We start from the raw sequence: 18,579 nt of genomic DNA, 5'->3' as shown, positions 1-18,579 counted from the left end.
GCTGAATAATATTCCATTGATCCATTGATCTGTTGATGAACATTTTGGTAGATTCTATATCTTGGCTATTGTGAAGAAAGAGTACTGCAATAAACATGGGAGTGCTGGTATCTGTTTGATACACTGATCTAATTTCCTTTGGATGTATATCCAGTAGTGGACTTGCTGGATCATATGACAGTTCTGTTTTTAGTTGTTTGAGGAGCTTCCGTATTGTTCTCTATAATGGCTACACTAACTTACATTCTCACAAATGGTGTAGAAGATTTTCCTTTTTTTCACATCCTCACCAGCATTTGTTATTTTTGTCTTTCTGATTATAGCCGTTCTAATTAGAACAAAATGATAATCTAGTTGTCATTTCGATTTGCATTTTCCTCATGATTTGTAATATTGAGAATTTTTTATACATACTTGTTGGCCACCTGTGTATCTTTTTTTTTGAGACCTGCATATTCAGATCATCTGCCTATTTTAAAATTGGATTATTGTTTTTTTCTGAGAAGTTTTTGATTTTTAATTAAGTGTAGTTTATCAATGATTTCTTACCTTTGATTTTTGTACCTAAAAAAATCATCACCAGGCTCAGGGTCCTCTAGATTTTTCTCTTTGCTATCTTTTTAGGAATTTTGTAGCTTTGCATTTTATATTTAGGTCTAATCCATTTTGAGTTAATTTTTGAGAAATGTTTAAGGTAATGGATAGAATCTTTTTTCTCTCTCTCTTTAATGTTTCAGCATCATTTAGTTAATATTATATCATTGCTCTTTTGTCAAAGATCAGTTTATTAATGTGGTTCTCTTCTCATTCTGGGCTTTTTTTCCTGTCCCATGTTCTAATTTCCTGTTCTTTCTCTAATAGTATATTATCTTGATTGCTTTAAATCTTGAGGTTCAAATAATATCAGCCCTCTCACTGTTCTTCAATATTAAGTTGGTTATTTTGGGTCTTTTGCCTATTCATGTAAACTTTAGAACAATTTTGTTGCGATCCTCAAAGTAACTTGTGGAAATATAGACAAAGTTGGCAAGAATTGACATCGTAACAGAGTTGGCTCTTTCTATCTCTGAATACGGATTTTAGTTATTCTTTGATATCTTTCATTAGGGCTTTATAGTTTGCTTCATATGGATCTTATACATCTTTTTAGATATACCTGTTTCATTTTGGGGGGTGTTAAGGTAAATGGCAATGGGCTTTTAATTTCAAATTTCACTTGTTACTGGTTTATTGGAAAGGAATTGGCATTTGTGTATTAACCCTATATCCTATATCCTTTATATCTTAAACATATTTAAATATGTAGTTTTGTATTGTCAAGTACATTTATATCATGCAGCCCATCTCCAGAAGTCTTTTCATCTGGTACAACTAAAACTCTGTAATCAGTAAGCATTAAAAATTGTGGTAAAAATATAATACACATACATACTCATAATACACAATTTACCATTTCAACTATCTTTAAGTGTAAAGTTCAGTGGCACTGAGTACATTTACACTGTTGTGTATTTTTGAGAAGTGTTTAAGGTAATGGATAGAATCCTTTTTCTCTCTTTAATGTGTTCTTCATCTTATCTGTAGAACATTTTTCATCTTCCCAAGCTGAAACTCATTGCATATAAAACACTAGATCCCCATTCTCTCCTCTCCCAACTCCTGGAAAGCACCGTTTTATTTTCTGTCTGTATGAATTTGAGTACTCTAGATACCTCACGTCAACCTAAGCAAAAAACAGAGTGATTGACTAAGGAATACTGACATATATATGGGAACAGCAGAGTACCACAATGCGGATATGCATGCCATAGCAAAATATGGGTATATTCAAAGAGATTGAGGCAAGAGGAGGTTTATAAAGGTAAAAAGGAAGCACACTCCATCAATTCTTCCGAAACATTAATCTTTGGCAACAATGATTAATGACAGGAGTGGCATCAATTTGGTGTTGAGCAAACAACTGCTGGGCAGATGTCCTGGTAGAGTACATTTAATATAAGGATGGGAGCCCTCTTTGCAAGCTTGTGCTTTTTTTTCTCTCTCTGTGTCTCTCTCTCTTTTAAATTTTTATTTGTTTTAAATTTTTAATTTGTTAATATATGACAACAGAATGCATTACACTATATATATTACACATATAGAGCACAATTTTTCATATCTCTGTTTGTATGTGGTTCTCTTTTTTGTGATGGTTTTTATTTGTTTAAAATATTTATTTTTTTAGTTGTAGTTGTACACAATACCTTTATTTTGTTTATTTATTTTTATGTGGTGCTGAGGATCGAACCCAGGGCCTCACACGTGCTAGGTGAGTGCTCTACCACTGAGCCACAACCCAGCCCCCTTTGTGATGGTTTTTAATCAGACAATCATGTGTAAGAACTCTTTCTTCATAACCTCCCAGCCTTATTTTTTTGGTTAGAGTTGACACATGACTTAGTTTTGATTCTAACAACTTTTACATTCATATAATTGGAATCATGTAGTATCTCTCTTTGAAACTGGCTTATTTCTCTTAGCATAATATTCTCAGGGTTTTTCCATGTTGTAGCATGTGTTAGAATTTCCTACTTTTAAGGCTAAGTAATAGTCAGCCTTAATATATATCACTTTTGTTTATCACTCATCCTTTGATGGACACAGGGTTGCTTCTGTCTTTGGATTATTGTGAATAATGAACATGAATGTATCTTTGATTCCAGCTTTTACTTTTTTAAATATATACTTAAAAATGGAATTGGGGATTGTATAATAATTCCACTTTTAATTTTTTGAAGAGTAATTATATTGTTTTTAATAGTAGAGGTCATCATTCTAGATTTCTACCAACAGTGAAGAAGTGTTTCTCTATGTTCTCATCAATATTATTTGCCATTTTTTCTTTAAATTGTTATCATAATGAGTATGTGAGGTGCTATCATGTATGTTTATTTACTGTTTGCATATTTTCTTTGGAGAATGTCTATTCAAGTACTTAGGTCATTTTTTAATCAGTTTTTTTGTTATTGTTGTTATCCATGCATTTTAAGAGTTTTTTTTTCTGTAGTACTCATCTCTACTATTACCACTTTTAAGTTACATCAAGTAAGTTGGTATACCTAGTACCTAGAAAAGTGCCAGCACTCAAACATTTTGTGTTGATAGAAAAGATAGAAAGAGAGAGAAGGAGGGGGTAGGGAGGGGGAAGGCTAAGAAGGAGAAGGTTGGAGGGGAGAGAGGGAAGGAAGGATGGGAGGAAGGAAGGAAGCAAGGTAGAGATTGGTACATACCACACAACACAGGTCTTCTGAAGAAGTGATTTTCATGCTTTTTATTCTCAGCCTCTAATAAAATTTTGAGACTGTTAGATACTTATTTGAATTTATCTACAGTACAGATATTAATTAGTTAATGTTGACTAACATACATTTAAAATATATAAATAAACTCTTATTTATTAGAAGGACATTTAACAATATTCCATTTCTTTTTACAGTACTATGGATCAGGGCCATGCTTGGCAAGTGCTCTGCCACTGAGCCTCATCCCCTTCATTTCTTTTTGAAATAATATTGTCCTTATAGTTGGGAAGAGAAAATAAACATAAATATATCTGTACTATTGACCCAACAATTTCTCTCCTAGGTATATACCCAAGAGAAATGGAAACGTCTGTCCACATAAAATCTTGCACACAAATTTTTACAGCAGCATTATTTATAATGGCCAAAAGTTGGAAACAACCCAGATGTTCATAAATTAATGAGTGGATAAGCAAACTTTGTTATATGCATATGATGAGATATTATGTAGTCATAGAAAGGAATGATGTTCATGATATATGTATGCGGCAACATGAATGGACCTTGAAAACATTATGCCCATGAAGGAAGCCAGGTACAAAATGTGACATTTTGTATGATTCAATTTATATTAAATATTCAGACTAGGTAAATCCACAGAGATAGGAAGCAGATTAGAGTCTGTCAAGGAATTGGTGGGATGAGGGAATTGATATGAACATATCATCTCCAATTGCTAAGCAAGATCCCTCAGCTAACTGGACCATGTAGCAGTTTGGAACTGGCATTTTCCGTTGAAGTTTAAATGTCTCTCTTATAAATAAAAAATTAAAAGATGACAACCAGAATGTCTTGCACTGTAGTTATACATATGACTTACAGTTCAACAGAAGCATCCAGATATCCTTCATATACAGATAGATGGCATCTTGACAAAGGAATGTGGCCTATATTCATATGTATCTTTCAGAGCAAATAGAGGATGAGAAAAGGTGGGATTTGCAAGGAGCACAGAGTGCAATGACTACTTCCAGTGTTATATAGAAAAGGATTCTGGGCTTTGGTTTAGATTTAGTGTAAAAACGATGATAACTGCTAGATTGTGAAGTGACATACTTCTTTATATATCAACCTGTTCTCAAAAAGCAAAAGTGGACCTAGTATTTGGCTTTGTATCGGAATAACCCCTGGGAATTAAAAAGATACAGGTTTCTGGGCTCTATTTATGCAATTTACCTTATAGTTCTTAACTACATAAGAACTTTTATTTAGTAATATATGAATATATTTTAAAAGAAAAAAGAGGCTACCCTTACCATCCCTCTTTTTTAAATAGATATATATGTATTTTTAAAAATATTTATTTTTTAGTTGTATTTGGACACAATACTTTTATTTTATTTATTGTATATGGTGCTGAGGATGGAACCCAGGGCCTTGCACGTGCTAGGCAAGCACTTTACTGCTGTGCCACAACCCCAGACCCCTTACCATCCCTCTTGATTGTCAATTTTATTGCAATTTTAAAGGTAACCACTATGTTTATCAATTTGGTGATACTTTTACAGATTTTTATTTATATACTTAGATATAGAAATGTAGAAATATATGTTCTATATTTTGAAGTAATGAATTCTGTATTTATGAATGATGAATGCATGTTGCATATATTCATGTAGATCATCTATTTTTATTTACTTTATGTGGAGACAAGTGCATGGAGTACTGCATACATGGTGTACGTTAAGGGCATGGGTGGCAGGCCACTCCCCTCGTGCTAGGTACATGAGCAGCAGACAGCTTACTCCATAGACACAGCCCTGGGTGTGAAGCCATGTGCTTACTCCATGGCCTGCAGTCTCTGTGCTTACTCCACGGTTTGCTTGATTGGTCGCTGCAAGGACAGTTAGCAAGAGAGTATATTGGTGGCTGCCTATAATTAGCACAGGTAACTGTGCAAAAAAATCAGACCCGCTTCCTTCTTGGTCTCCAGAGGTCTTGATTAGTGAATGACCCCACAGCCACACGCTCCTCTACCCTGTTTTGTGGACCTCTTCGCTGGGCGAGAGAGCCCACACAACTTTGGATATGAATGATTTGTTATGTATCTTACACAGGTTGTTTTTAAGCTTGCAGTTTACTTGAGAACTTTATTCATGGTATCTTGTTTTTCATATTAGGTTTATCAATATTTTCCTTATTTTTTAATTTATTGATTGATTGGGTTACTTGTTTTTTTTTTTTTTTTGGTGTTAAAAGTTTTTGAGTTCTTATCTGCACTCAGAGGAGAAGTTGGCAAAGATTTTTGTCCCATTCTGTAGTTTCCCTCTTTGTGCTCTGAATTGCTTCCTTCACTGTACAGAAGATTTTTAATATGATGCCATGCCACTTACTGATCCTGGTTTTATTTCTTGAACTTTAGGGGTGTTAGTGTCTATGTTGGATTATTGAGCCTAAATGTTCTAGCATTTGCAGAGTTTCAGGCCTAACTCCTAGGTCTTTGATCCACTTTGAGTTTACTTTTGTGGCAGGGCCAGAGATAGTGACCTAGTTTCATTATTCTACATGTGGATATTCAATCTTCCCAGCACCACTTGTTAAGATGGCTATCTTTTCCTCTAACATACTTTTAGCATCTTTATCAAATATCAGATGGCTGTAAGAATGTAGATTTGACTCTGGGTCTTTTATCATATTCCATTGGTTTTCATGTGTGTTTTGGTGCTAGTATCATGGTGTTTTTATTACTATAGCTCTGTAGTATAATTTGAGATCAGGTATTGTGATGCCTCCTGTATTACTCTTGTTGCTCAGAATTGCTTTGGCAATTAAGGTATTTCTTTTTTTTTTCTAGTTCTATTAAGAATGTCATTGGTAATTTGATGGGGACTGCATTGAATGTGTACATTGCTTTTGGCAGTAAGGCCATTTTAAAAATAACAATTCTGTGTATCCAAGAACAAGGGAAGCCTTACCATATTCTACAGTCTTCTTCATTTTTTTTTCTTCAATGTTCTGTAAATTTTATTATAGATAAATTTCACCTATTTGGTTAGATTAATTACCAAGCATTTTTTCTGAAGTTATTGTGAAAATCTTTCCTGATTTCTTTCTCAGCATAGAGATTGTTGGAGTATAGGAAGGTTATTGATTTATGAGTACTGATCTTGTATCCTGCTACTTTGCTGAATTCATTTGTCAGCTGTAGAAGTATTCTGGTGGAGTTTTTTGGTATTCTAGATATAGGATCATGTCATTAGCAGAGATAATTTCTTTTCCTATTTTGCATCCCTTTAATTTTTTTCCCTCTGGTTAGAGTTTTGAAAACTTTATTAAATAGAAATGGTAAAAGTGGATATACTTGTCTTCTTGAGTTTAGAGGAAATGCTTTCAGTTTTTCTCCATTTAGTGTGTTGTTGGCTTTGGGTTTGTCACATACAGCTGTAAATGTTGAGGTCAGTTCCTTCTATCCCTATTTTCTCCAGAGTTTTTAATATGAATGGGTGATAGATTTTACCAAAGGCCTTTTCTGTATCTATCGAGATGGTTGTATGATTTTTTTCTTTTATTATCAAGATTTATTATCCCCATAAACAAACATAACTTTCTCTGAATGGGTTTTTACCAAATACGAATTATATATTGTTTGATGGAACTAACTTATAAAACTATTTAGGAATTCTTATTCTTCCCACTCCTTTACCTTATCTTCTTCCTTCCCTATCTCCTTTCTTGCTTCCTTGTTGGTCTTTCATTCATTTTTCTCCCTGGGCCATTTTCTACAATTACAATATTTAGAAAATTGTTCTTTTTATTTGAAATTGTTTATAGAATTTCTATTATAAGTTTCTTTTTAAGTTTTCCAAATGTGAAATTAACTGAGTCATTTTAAAGTGAATGGTGGCATTTAGCAAACCACAGTGACTTTTGAGGCCATGGGCTGTTTGTTACCACTCAGAGGGAACCTGAATTTCTGAGTCTTAATTGAAAACTGATGATTCCCATTAGACTTCATGTAAAAAATAAGTTTTTATTATGTTAAGCCACCAATAGTCTTCTATTAATCCATTTTTTAAAAATTGGTGCTTTATAGACATAAACACAGGTGGAATTTTCTGTTGTATACTTACATATGCATATAGTATAATTTGTTCAGTTTAATTCCTCACTTCCTCCCCATTCCTTTCCCTCTTTTCTCCCATAAACCCTGATCCTCTCCCCTACTGATCTCCCTTCAATTTTCATTGAATTGCCCTCTTTCCCCTGATACTTTGCTCTAGCTTCTGCATATGAAGTCTTTGACTTTGAGTCTGGCTTATTTCACTTAGCATAATATTCTCATTTCCATCCATTTACTAACAAAAACCGTAATCTCATTATTTTTTATAGCTAAAACTCCATTGTATATAAACCACATTTTATTTATGCATTTATCATTTTATGGGCACCTAGGCTGGTTCCATAACTTGGCTACTGTGAATTAGCTTATAATAAATACTCATGTGGCCATATCACTATATTCTGCTGATTTTAGTTCATAAATAACAAAGAGTGGGATAGCTGAGTTTGATAGATATGGTATTTCCATCCCTAAGTCTTTTGAGGAATCTCCATACCGCTTTCTAAAGTGGTTCTACTAATTTGCAGTTCCACCAATAATATATGAGTGTACCTTTTTTCTTACATGCTTGACAGCATTTATTCTTGTTTGTATTCTATGAGTGTCATTCTAACTGGAGTGAGATGAAATCTCAGTGTAGTTTTGATATGCGTTTCCCTGATTACTACAGATGTTGAACATTTTTTTTTCAAATATTCATTGGCGTGCGTGGGTGCATGCATTTATTAAAGGTTTTTGAGTTTTTAAAATATATATTCTAGATATTAATCCCCTGTTAGAGAAACAGGTGGCAAAGATTTTCTCCTATTCTGTAGGCTTTCTCTTCATGTTCTTAATTGCTTCTTTCACTGTGCAGAAACTTTTAAATTTGATGCTGTCCCATTTATTGATTCCTGGTTTGATTTCTTGAGCTTTTGGGTTCTTGTTAAGGAAGCCGATGCCTGTGCCACTATGTTGGAGTGTTGAGCCTAAGTTTTCTTCTGGCAGTTGCAAGGTTTCTAGTTTAATTTCTAGGTCATTGAGCCACTATGAATTGACTTTGGGGAATAAATCTAACCAAGAAGATGAAAGACCACTACAATGAAAACTATAGAACACGGAAGAAACAAATTGAAAAAGCACTTAGAGGTTTTAAAGTTCTTGGATAGGCAGAATTAATATTGTCAAAGCAGCTATACTACCAAAAGCACAGATTCAATGCAGTCCCTGCCACAGTCTCTGGCTGGGCACAAATCACGAGTCTCCACACAGCTTGTAGATTCAAACAGCAATTCTTTATTCCCGAACTCACACCGGCCGTCTACAAACACGCTCTGGGGGAATCCACGTTCTCTGCCCAAATCCTCTTCTCCCAAATCCACTCTCTGCCCAAATCCACTCTCTGCCCAAATCCACTCTCTGCCCAAATCCACTCCACATGGGCTTCTGTCTCCCAAAATATACTGTCTGACCCTAAGCACTCAAGAGGAACTCAGCAGCAGGATACGCCCTATTCTAAAGGGGGAACACCCTAATCTCCTATTATGCTAAACTGCCCTATTCTAAAGGGGGAACACCCTAATCTCCTATTATGCTAAACCGCCCTATTCTAAAGGGGGAACACCCTAAACACGGATCCTGCCCTGGTCCTTGAGCAAGGTCACCTTTCAGAAGTCCTTCCACTAGACAGCATGGGAGTAAGCTGGCAAGGAATTTGTCATACCTACTTGGCTGATGGCTCCCAGCAAATCCCCATCAAAATATCAATGACACTCTTTGCAGAATTAGAAGACAGTCCTGATATTCATTTGGAAGAATAAAGGACCCATAAGAACCAAAGCAATACTGAGTAAGAAGAGCAATGCTGGAAGCCATCACAATCCCTGATCTCAAATTATACAGCAGAGTTATAGCATAGTATTGGCGTTAAAACCGACATAAAGATCAGTGGAATAGAGTAGAAGAAACAGAGAAAAACATGCATAGATATAGTCATCTGGTCATTATGAAAGCTTCCAAAAACATGTTGAAGAAAAGATAACCTTTTTAACAAATGATGCTGGGAAAACTTGATATCCATATGTAGAAGGATGAAAGTAGACTTCAGTGCACAAAAGTCAACAGGTTTTCTTAAGTATGCTGTTTATTTATTTTTGTCTATTCTGTTTTTTTTTTCCAGGAACAGAAAATTTTGTATAAATTGAATATTTTTATTTTTTGGGTCTTTAAAACTACATTGTATGTTTTTTAAATTAAGTGTTTTCAAGGTTTTTTTTGTTTCATTTTGCTTAGTTTTAAGTATGGAATTCTTCATGAATTTGAGTGTCATCCTTGCACAGGAAACATGCTAATCTCTCTATCATTCTATTTTGTGAGTGTGTTGATGAAGTGAGTGCTCAAGGTTTTCACAGGAGTACACAGTGAGGAACCATCCTTACCTGCACAAGTAAACCTCTGAAAAGTGTCAAACAGATATTTAGTCAAATTCAAGGCAGGGTTGCTAAATGTTTTTTCTTTTAATTTCTTCAGGTTCTCAAAATCCATTTTTGCAAATCATACTTCCAAAGAAAATCCAAGGAGAGAAAAGTGATAATTCAGAGGTAGATACAGTAAGAAATATTTTTATAATATAAATAATTATAGGAAATTTCATATTTCATTACATGGCTCTGAAATATATGAATCCCATTATAAAATATGAATGTAAATATCTAATATTACTACTGATAAGGAATTCAAAGTTCTATTGATAAAAGCAAATATATATATGTGAGAATGGTCAGCTTTGTTTATTAACATTTTTTATCATTTCCTCATGGTAAATTATTTTTTGAAAGTTCAGCATAGAAAATAATGTTGAAGAATTAAGTGTCTTATCTTAGTGATATCAAGGAGATTTGGATGAAGAAAATATTCTTCAAAATGGCAAGAATATCTTTTAACAACACCCTCTTTATTTATTCTTTACTCATGAAACTACAAACTCTCAAAGAAGGAGTAATTTTTTATTTTTCTATTTTTATTAAAAAGGGAGAAAGTTTATTTTATCCATTGATTTATTTAAGTATTTCTTTGGAGATGCCATGTGCTTATGCTGTTTCTTAAAATGTTAAACAAACAAACAAAATACAATTTAACAAGCCTAATAGTATAAGTGGACAATTTATTTTCTAGTACTGGGGATTGAACCTGGGGTCACTCTGAACACTGAGCTATATCCCCATCCTTTTTTAGAAAATTTTTTGTTTTGAGTCAATGTCTTACTAAGTTGCCAATGTTGGCCTTGAAATTGCCATCCTCCTGTCTCAAGTTCCCAAATCACTAGGTTTACAGATGTGTGCCACCATGCCTGGCTCAACTTTTTGATGATCTTTTGTATTTTATGATTTCATTTAAGTATAATTTTAAATTGTATTATAATTATACATAATAGATTCATGTGGCAGATTAACATATGCACGTAGCATAATTTAGTCTTTCATTTCTTGGGCATTCATTTTCCCTGCCTTCCTTCCTCCTCTCATCTCCTTCCATTATTCTCCTGATCTTGCCTCTTTTTTCTTGAGGTCAATGTTCTTTCTTTTTACTCTCTAGCTTCCACATATATTAGAAAACACACAGTGCCTGCCTTTCTGAGTCTGATTTCATGTAACATAATGCTTTCTAGTTTCACCCATTTTCCTGAAAATGACATTTCATTCTTCTTTATGGCTATATCAAACACCATTGTGTGTATATGTGCAGTGTGTGTGTATCACATTTTCTTTCTTTAAAAAACTATATATACATATATATTTACTTATTGTTGTACACAATACCTTTATATTATTTATTTTTATGTGGTGCTGAGGCTCGAACTCGGTGCCTCGCACCTGCTAGGCAAGCACACTATTGCTGAGCCCCAACTCCAGCCCCATGTATCATATTTTCTTTACTCATTCATTGATAGACAATTAGATTGGTCCCATAACTAATCTATTGTGAATTGTGTTACTACAAACACAGATATGTATATTGTACATTGAATTAAATTGTTTTGGATGAATGCTAAGGAATGGTATACCTGGGTTATATGGTGATTCCATTCCTAGTCTCTTAAGGAATCTCCATTATTGATCTCCATAGTTATTGTACTAATTTACAGTTTCACTGACTGTATATATGTGATCCTTTACCCATATATCCTTGCCAGCAATATTATTTATATTCTTGATGATTATCATTGTAACTAGAATGAGATAAAAATCTCAGTGTAGTATGAATTTGCATTTTTCTGATTGTTAAAGTTATTGAATATTTTTTTCATATATTTGTTGACCATTTTACGTCTTTTGAAATGTATCTGTTTAGTTCATTGGGCCACTTATGTTTTATTTTTACAATGTCATTTTTTATTGATTCTTTTTATGTTATATATAACATTAGGATACATTTTGACATGATCACAAAAACATGGAATATAATTTGCTCTAATTTAGTCCTCTTCCCCTCTATTCTCATGCTTCCCTCCCTCTACTCTATTCATATTTCTTCAAATTATTTGTGATTTTATTTTTATTTTTTAAGTTAGTGTCTTGTGGATATTTGTGATGTTGAAATTCACTGTAGTATATTCACATATTCACTGTGGTATAAAAGTTTGTTCAGATTTATTCCCAGTCCTTCCCCATCCCATCTTTCTTTCCTTCCACTCAATCACATTTATCTGTTTTATTGATATTTCCTCTATTTTGATAGAATCCCTTCTCCCCCTTTTTCCTTTATCTCTCCCCACCCCCATTTTGGGTTAGCCTCTGCTATTAAACATTTGACCTTTGATATTTTGGGACTGGCTCATTTCACTTAGGATAATAGTCTTCATTTCCATCCATTTACCAGCAAGTGCCATAATTTCATTCTTCTTTATGACTAATACTCCACTGTGTGTATATATATATATAATATATACACACACACTCATATATATATATATACATATATGTGTATGTATATATATATATATATATATATATATATATATATATATATAATCACATTTTCTTTATCCATAAATCTGTTGAAAGGCACCAAGGGTTGGTTCCATACTTTGGCTATTCTGAATTGTGCTGCTATAAACATTGATGTGACTGAATCACTGCAGAATGCTGATTTTAAATCTTTTGGATATATGCCAGGGAGTGGGATAGCTGGGTCATATGATGGTTTCATTACTAGTTTTTTGAGGAATCTCTATACTGCTTTCCAGAATGGTTGCACTAATTTTCAGTCCCTCAAACAATGTATGAGTGTTCCTTTGCCTCCACATTTACACCAATATTTATTATTATTTGTATGCCCGATAATTGCCATTCTGACTGGAGTGAGATGAAATCTCAATGTAGTTTTGATTTGTATTTCCATGATTGCTAGAGATGTTGAATATTTTTTCATATATTTGTTGGTGTATTTCTTCTTTTGATAAGTATCTGTTTGGTTCTTTTGCCCATTTATTAATCGCATTTTTGTCAAGTTTTTGGATTCATTATATATTCTGGATATTAATGCTCTCAGGAGCAGGTGGCATGCTCTTAATTGTTTCCTTGCTATGCAGAAGCTTTTCAATATGATGCCATCCATTGATTTTATATTTTATTTATTGCACTTTAGGAGTCATATTAAGGAGGTCGGTTCTTGTTCCAACATGTTGGAGTGTTGGGCCTATATTTTATATTTTTCTGATTGCTAAAGAGCTTCAGGTTTAGTTCCTAGGTCTTCAATGCACTTTAAATTGAATTTTGTGCAGGGTGAGAGGGGTCAAATTTCATTCTTCTATGTATGGATTTCCAGTTTTCTCAGCACCATTTGTTAAAAAGTCTACCTTTTATCCAATGTATGTTTTTGGCACCTTTGTCTAGTGTCAGATAACTGTATTAATGTGGGTTTGTCTCTGTGTTTTCTATTCTGTTCCATTGGTTTTCCTGTATGTTTTGGTGCTAGTACCATGCTGTTTTGTTACTATAGCTCTGTAGTATAATTTGAGATCCAGTATTGTGATGCCTCCAACATCACCCTTTTTGCTAAGAATTGCTTTGGATATTCTGGGTCTCTTATTTTTTCAAACGAATTCCAGAATTGCTTTTTCTATTTTTATGAAGAATTGATATTTTGATGGGGATTGTATCAAATCTGCTCTTTTGGAAGTATGATCAGTTTGATAGTATTAATTATGCCTACCCAAGAAAATGGAAAATCTTTCCATCTTCTAAGGTATTTTTCAGTTTACTTCTTTGGTGTTCTGTAGTTTTTATTGTAGAGTTCCTTCACCACTTTTGTTAGATCGAGTCCCAAGCATTTTATTTTTATTTTTTGAGTTTATTGTGAATAGGATAGTTTTCCTAATTTCTTTTTCAGCTCATTCATTATTAGAGTATAGGAATGTGATTGATTTGTTTGTTGATAAATAAATTGATGAATTTATTTATCAGCTGTAGAATTCTTTTGGTGGAGTTTTTTGTGTCTGCTAAATATAAGTTCAGGTTGTCAGCCAACAGAGATAATTTGAGCTCTTCTTCTATTATTTATGGCCCTTTAAACTTCTTCTCCCTGATTGCTCTGGCTAGACTTTCAAGCACTGTGTTGTATAGAAATTGTAAGTGTGGGAATCCTTGTTTGTTCCTGTTTTTTAAGGATGTGCTTTCAGCTCCTTTAATGGACTCTCCTTCTACTGTAATGCATCCCTATGCTGGTTTTCATTTTTTATTTTTCATTTCTTCTTCATGAAATATTTCATTGAGTATGTTTTGTAATATAGGTTTTGTGATTATGAATTCTTTTAGCTTCTGTTTGTCATGGAAGGTTTTTATTTCATCTTCAATTCTGAAACTTAATTTTTCTGGGTATAGTAATCCTGGTTAAAACTGATTTTCTTTCAGAGCTTGGTATATATTATTGCATGCCCTCTGCCTTTTAGTGTCTGGGTGGAGAAATCAGTTGAAATTTGAATTGGTTTTCCTATAAATGTGATAATCCATTTATCTCTTGAAAATTTTTAAATGCTATCCTTATTCTCTGTTAGACATTTCATAATAATGTACCTTGGTGTTGATATACTTTGATTTTTGTCTATTTGGAGTTGTATATGCCTCTTGTATTTACATTTTCTTCTCACTCTGTAGGTTTGGAAATTTTTCTAATATTATTTTATTAAAAAGATTGTGCACCCCTTTAGTTTGTAGTTCAGATCCTTTTAGCTACCTTAATAATTCTTAGATTTGGTCTTCTGTTTTCCCATATTTCTTGAATATTCTGGTTGTGGTCTTTTAACATAATTTCTTTATGGTCAACATTAAATTCAAGGGCTAAAAATCTATCATCAAAGGGTCTAATCTATTGGTAATACTTTCCATTGAATATTTAATTTCATTTATTAATTCTCTCATTTTGAATATTTCTGTTTTTTTTCAGAACTTCTATCTCTTTATTGAAGTGACCTTTCGCCTGTATTTTTTCTCTAATTTCACTCTGTACATCATCTTTCAGTTTGATGAACATTTAAACTATGAACTTTCTATATTCTTTCTCTGACATTTACTGTAGTGTCAATGTAGTCATTTGTTGAAGCATTTTGAGTTATTAGTTCCAGTCACTGAGCAGAAATGAATGATGCCATTTCACTTATTGATTCCTGGTTTTATTTCTTGAGCTTTAGGGGTCTTATTAAGGAAGTTGATGCCTATGTCACTATGTTGGATTGTTGTATCTAGATGTTCTGCTACCAGTTGTACAGTTTCATGTCTAATTCCCAGGTTTTTGATGCACTTTGATTTGGATTTTGTGCAGGGTCAGAGATAGAGGTCAAGTTTCATTCTTCCTCATAAAGATTTACAATTTCCCCAATTTATCTTTATTTTTTGAGTTTATTGTGAATAGGATATTATTAAAAAGGCAATATTTTTTCCAACATATATTTTTGGCACCTTTGTGTAGTATCAGATAATTGTATTTTTGTGGGTTTGTCTTTGTGTCTTTTATTCTATTCCATTGGTCTTTATGTCTGTTTTGGTGCTAGCACCATGCTGTTTTTGTTACTATGGTAGTAACTATAGTATATTTTGAGGTCTAGTATTGTGATGCCTCTAGCATCACTCTTTTTTTTTTTCAGGATTTCTTTCACTAGTCTAGATCTCGTATTTTTACAAGTGAATTTTAGAACTGCTTTTTCTAGCTCTGTGAAGACTGTTGGTAATTTGATGGGATTGAAATGAATCAGTATAATGCTTTTGGTAGTATGGCTTTTTTCTTTTATTTTTTTTAGTTGTAGATGGAGGCAATACCTTCATTTAATTAATGTTTTTATGTAGTGCTGAGGATTAAACCCAGTGCCTCACACATGCTAGCAAGCACTCTACCACTGAGCTATAACTCCAGCCCAAGTATGGCCATTTTAATAATATTGAATCAGCCTATTCAAGAACATGGGAGGTCTTGTAAGTTCTTCAGTTTCTTTCTTCAATGTTCTTTAGTTTTCATTGTAGAGGTCCTGGACATCTTTTGTTAGATTAATTCCCAAGGATTTTTTTTTTTAGGTTACTGTGAATGGGGTGTTGTTCCTAATTTCTTTTTCAGCAGGTTTGTTACTGGAATACAGGAAAACAATGGATTTATGTGTGTTTATCTTATATAGTGCTACTTTATTAAAATTGTTTATCAGTTCTATAAGTCTTTTTGTGTTTTTGTTTTGTTTTGTTTTTGTCTTCTAAATATAGGATAATGTCATCAGCTAATACATACAAGTTGAGTTCTTCTTTTCTTACTTGTATCCCTTTAATTTCCTACTCTGGCTTGATTGATCTGACTAGAGTTCTCAGCACTATGGTGAAAAGGAGTGGTGAGTGTGGGCATCCTGTGTGTTCTTGTTTTTAGAGGAAATTATTTCAGTTTTTCTCCATTCAATATAATGTTGGCTTTGGGTGTGTCATGTATAGCTTTTACATTGTTAAGGCAAGTTCTTTTTATCCTTAGTTTCTCTAGTGTTTTAAACATGAATTGGCATTGTACTTGGTCAGATGCTTTTTCTTCATCTATTGAGATAATCATGTGATTATAGTCCTTAAGTCTATATGATGAGCAGAGATGCAAAAATTCTTAATAAAATATTGGCAAACCACATACAAAACCACTATATTTTTAATGTGTGTTTTTTTTTGTTTGTGGTTTGCCAGTATTTTATTAGGAATTTTTGTATCTATGCTCATCAGGGTTATTGGTTTGAAATTTTCTCTCCTTGATGTTTCTTTGTCTGGTTTTAGTATCATGGTGATACTAGCATCATAGAATGAGTTTGGAAGGGTTCTTTCCTTTTCCATTTCATGGAATAATTTGAGTAGGTTTGGTATTAGTTATAATTTGAAGGTCTGGTAGAACTGGGATCAGAATCCATTTGGCTTTTTTTCTTGGTAGACTTTTTATGGCTTCTTCAATTTCATTCCTTGAAGTTTATCTGTTTAAATTTTCCTGTCCTGACTCAATTTTATTAGGTCACATATCTCTAAAACTTTGTCAGCTTTAATTACTTCCTGTCTTCTGCTTTTTTGAAAAATTACTTATGTATTCTAATTTGTTATACATGATGACAGAATGCAATTTACTTCATATTACACATATAGAGCACAATTTTTCAAGTCACTGAATGTACACAAAGTATTTTCACACCATTTGTGTCTTCATGCATGTATTTAGGGTAATGATGTCATATATTTGTTGATTGATTGTATATCCTCTTCTGAGAAGTGTCTGTTCAGTTCCTTAGCCCATTTATTGATTTTTTTTGTATTAAGGTTTTTGAGTGCTTTATATATCTAGAGATTAGTGCTCTATCTGATGTGCTTGTGCTAAAGATTTGCTCCTATTCTGTAGGCTCTCTATTCACCTCTCTGATTGTTTCTTTTGCTGAGAAGAAGCTTTCTAGTTTAAATCCATCCAATTTATTGATTCTTGGTTTTAATTATTATGCTATAGGAATCTTATTAAGAAAGTTGGAGCCTAATCTGACATGATGGAGATTTGGGTCTGCTTTTTCTTCCATTAGGCACAAGGTCTCTGGTTTAATTCCTAGGTCCTTGATCCACTTTGAGTTGAGTTTTGTGCATGGTGAGAGATAGAAGTTTAATTTCATTTTGCTACATGTGGATTTCCAGTTTTCCCAGCACCATTTGTTGAAAAGGCTATCTTTTCTCCAATGTGTTTTTGGCACCTTGTCTAATATAAAATAACTGTAGTTACGTGGGTTAGACTCTGTGTCCTCTATTCTGTACCATTGGTCTACCAGTCTATTTTGGTGCCAATACCATGCTGTTAAATGTTACTATTGCTCTGTGGTATAGTTTAAGGTCTGGTATAGTGATGCCATCAGCTTCACTCTTCTTGCTAAGGATTGCTTTGGCTATTCTGGGTTTCTTATTTTTCCAGATGAATTTCATGATTGCTTTTTCTATTTCTATAATGAATGCCATTGGGATTGATTGAATCTGTATAGTGCTTTTGGTAATATGTCATTTTGACAATATTAATTATGCTTATCCAAGAACAAAGTAGATCTTTCCATCTTCTAAGGTTTTCTTTAATTTCTTTCTTTAGCGTGTTGTAGTTTTCATTGTAGAGGTCTTTCACCTCTTTCATTAAATTAATTCCTAAGTATTTTATTTTTTTCTGAGGCTATTGTAAATGGGGTGGTTTTCCTAGTTTCTCTTTCAATGGATTTGTCACTGATGTACAGAAATGCCTTTGATTTATGGGTATTGATTTTATATCCAGCTACTTTGCTGAATTCATTTATTAGTTCTAGGAGATTTCTGGTGGAATTTTTTGGGTCTTCTAGGTATAGAATCATATAATCTGCAAATAGTGCTAATTTGAGTTCTTCCTTTTCCTAATCTTTTAATTTCTTTTGTCTGTCTGATTGCTCTGGCTAGAGTTTTAATAACTATGTTGAATAGAAGTGATGAAAGAGGGCACCCCTGTCTTGTTCCAGTTTTTAGAGGGAATTCTTTCAATTTTTCTCCATTTAGAATGATGTTGGCCTGAAGCTTAGCATAGATAGCCTTTACAATGTTGATATATGTTCCTGTTATTCCTGGCTTTTCTAGCGTTTTGAACATAAAGGGGTACTGTATTTTGTCAAATGCTTTTTCTGTGTCTATCGAGATGATAATATGATTCTTA

General features: G+C 33.3%; 1 pseudogene; it reads right to left on the bottom strand.

Moving 5' to 3' along the window:
- Nucleotides 1-9,674: 9,674 nt before the first annotated feature.
- Nucleotides 9,675-9,774, bottom strand: LOC143398692 (U6 spliceosomal RNA; annotated as a pseudogene).
- Nucleotides 9,775-18,579: the final 8,805 nt, after the last annotated feature.

The sequence above is a fragment of the Callospermophilus lateralis genome, chromosome 4 (assembly GCF_048772815.1).
Source record: "Callospermophilus lateralis isolate mCalLat2 chromosome 4, mCalLat2.hap1, whole genome shotgun sequence".
Classification (NCBI taxonomy): Eukaryota; Metazoa; Chordata; class Mammalia; order Rodentia; family Sciuridae; genus Callospermophilus; species Callospermophilus lateralis.
This window is presented reverse-complemented; position numbering and strand designations above follow the sequence as displayed.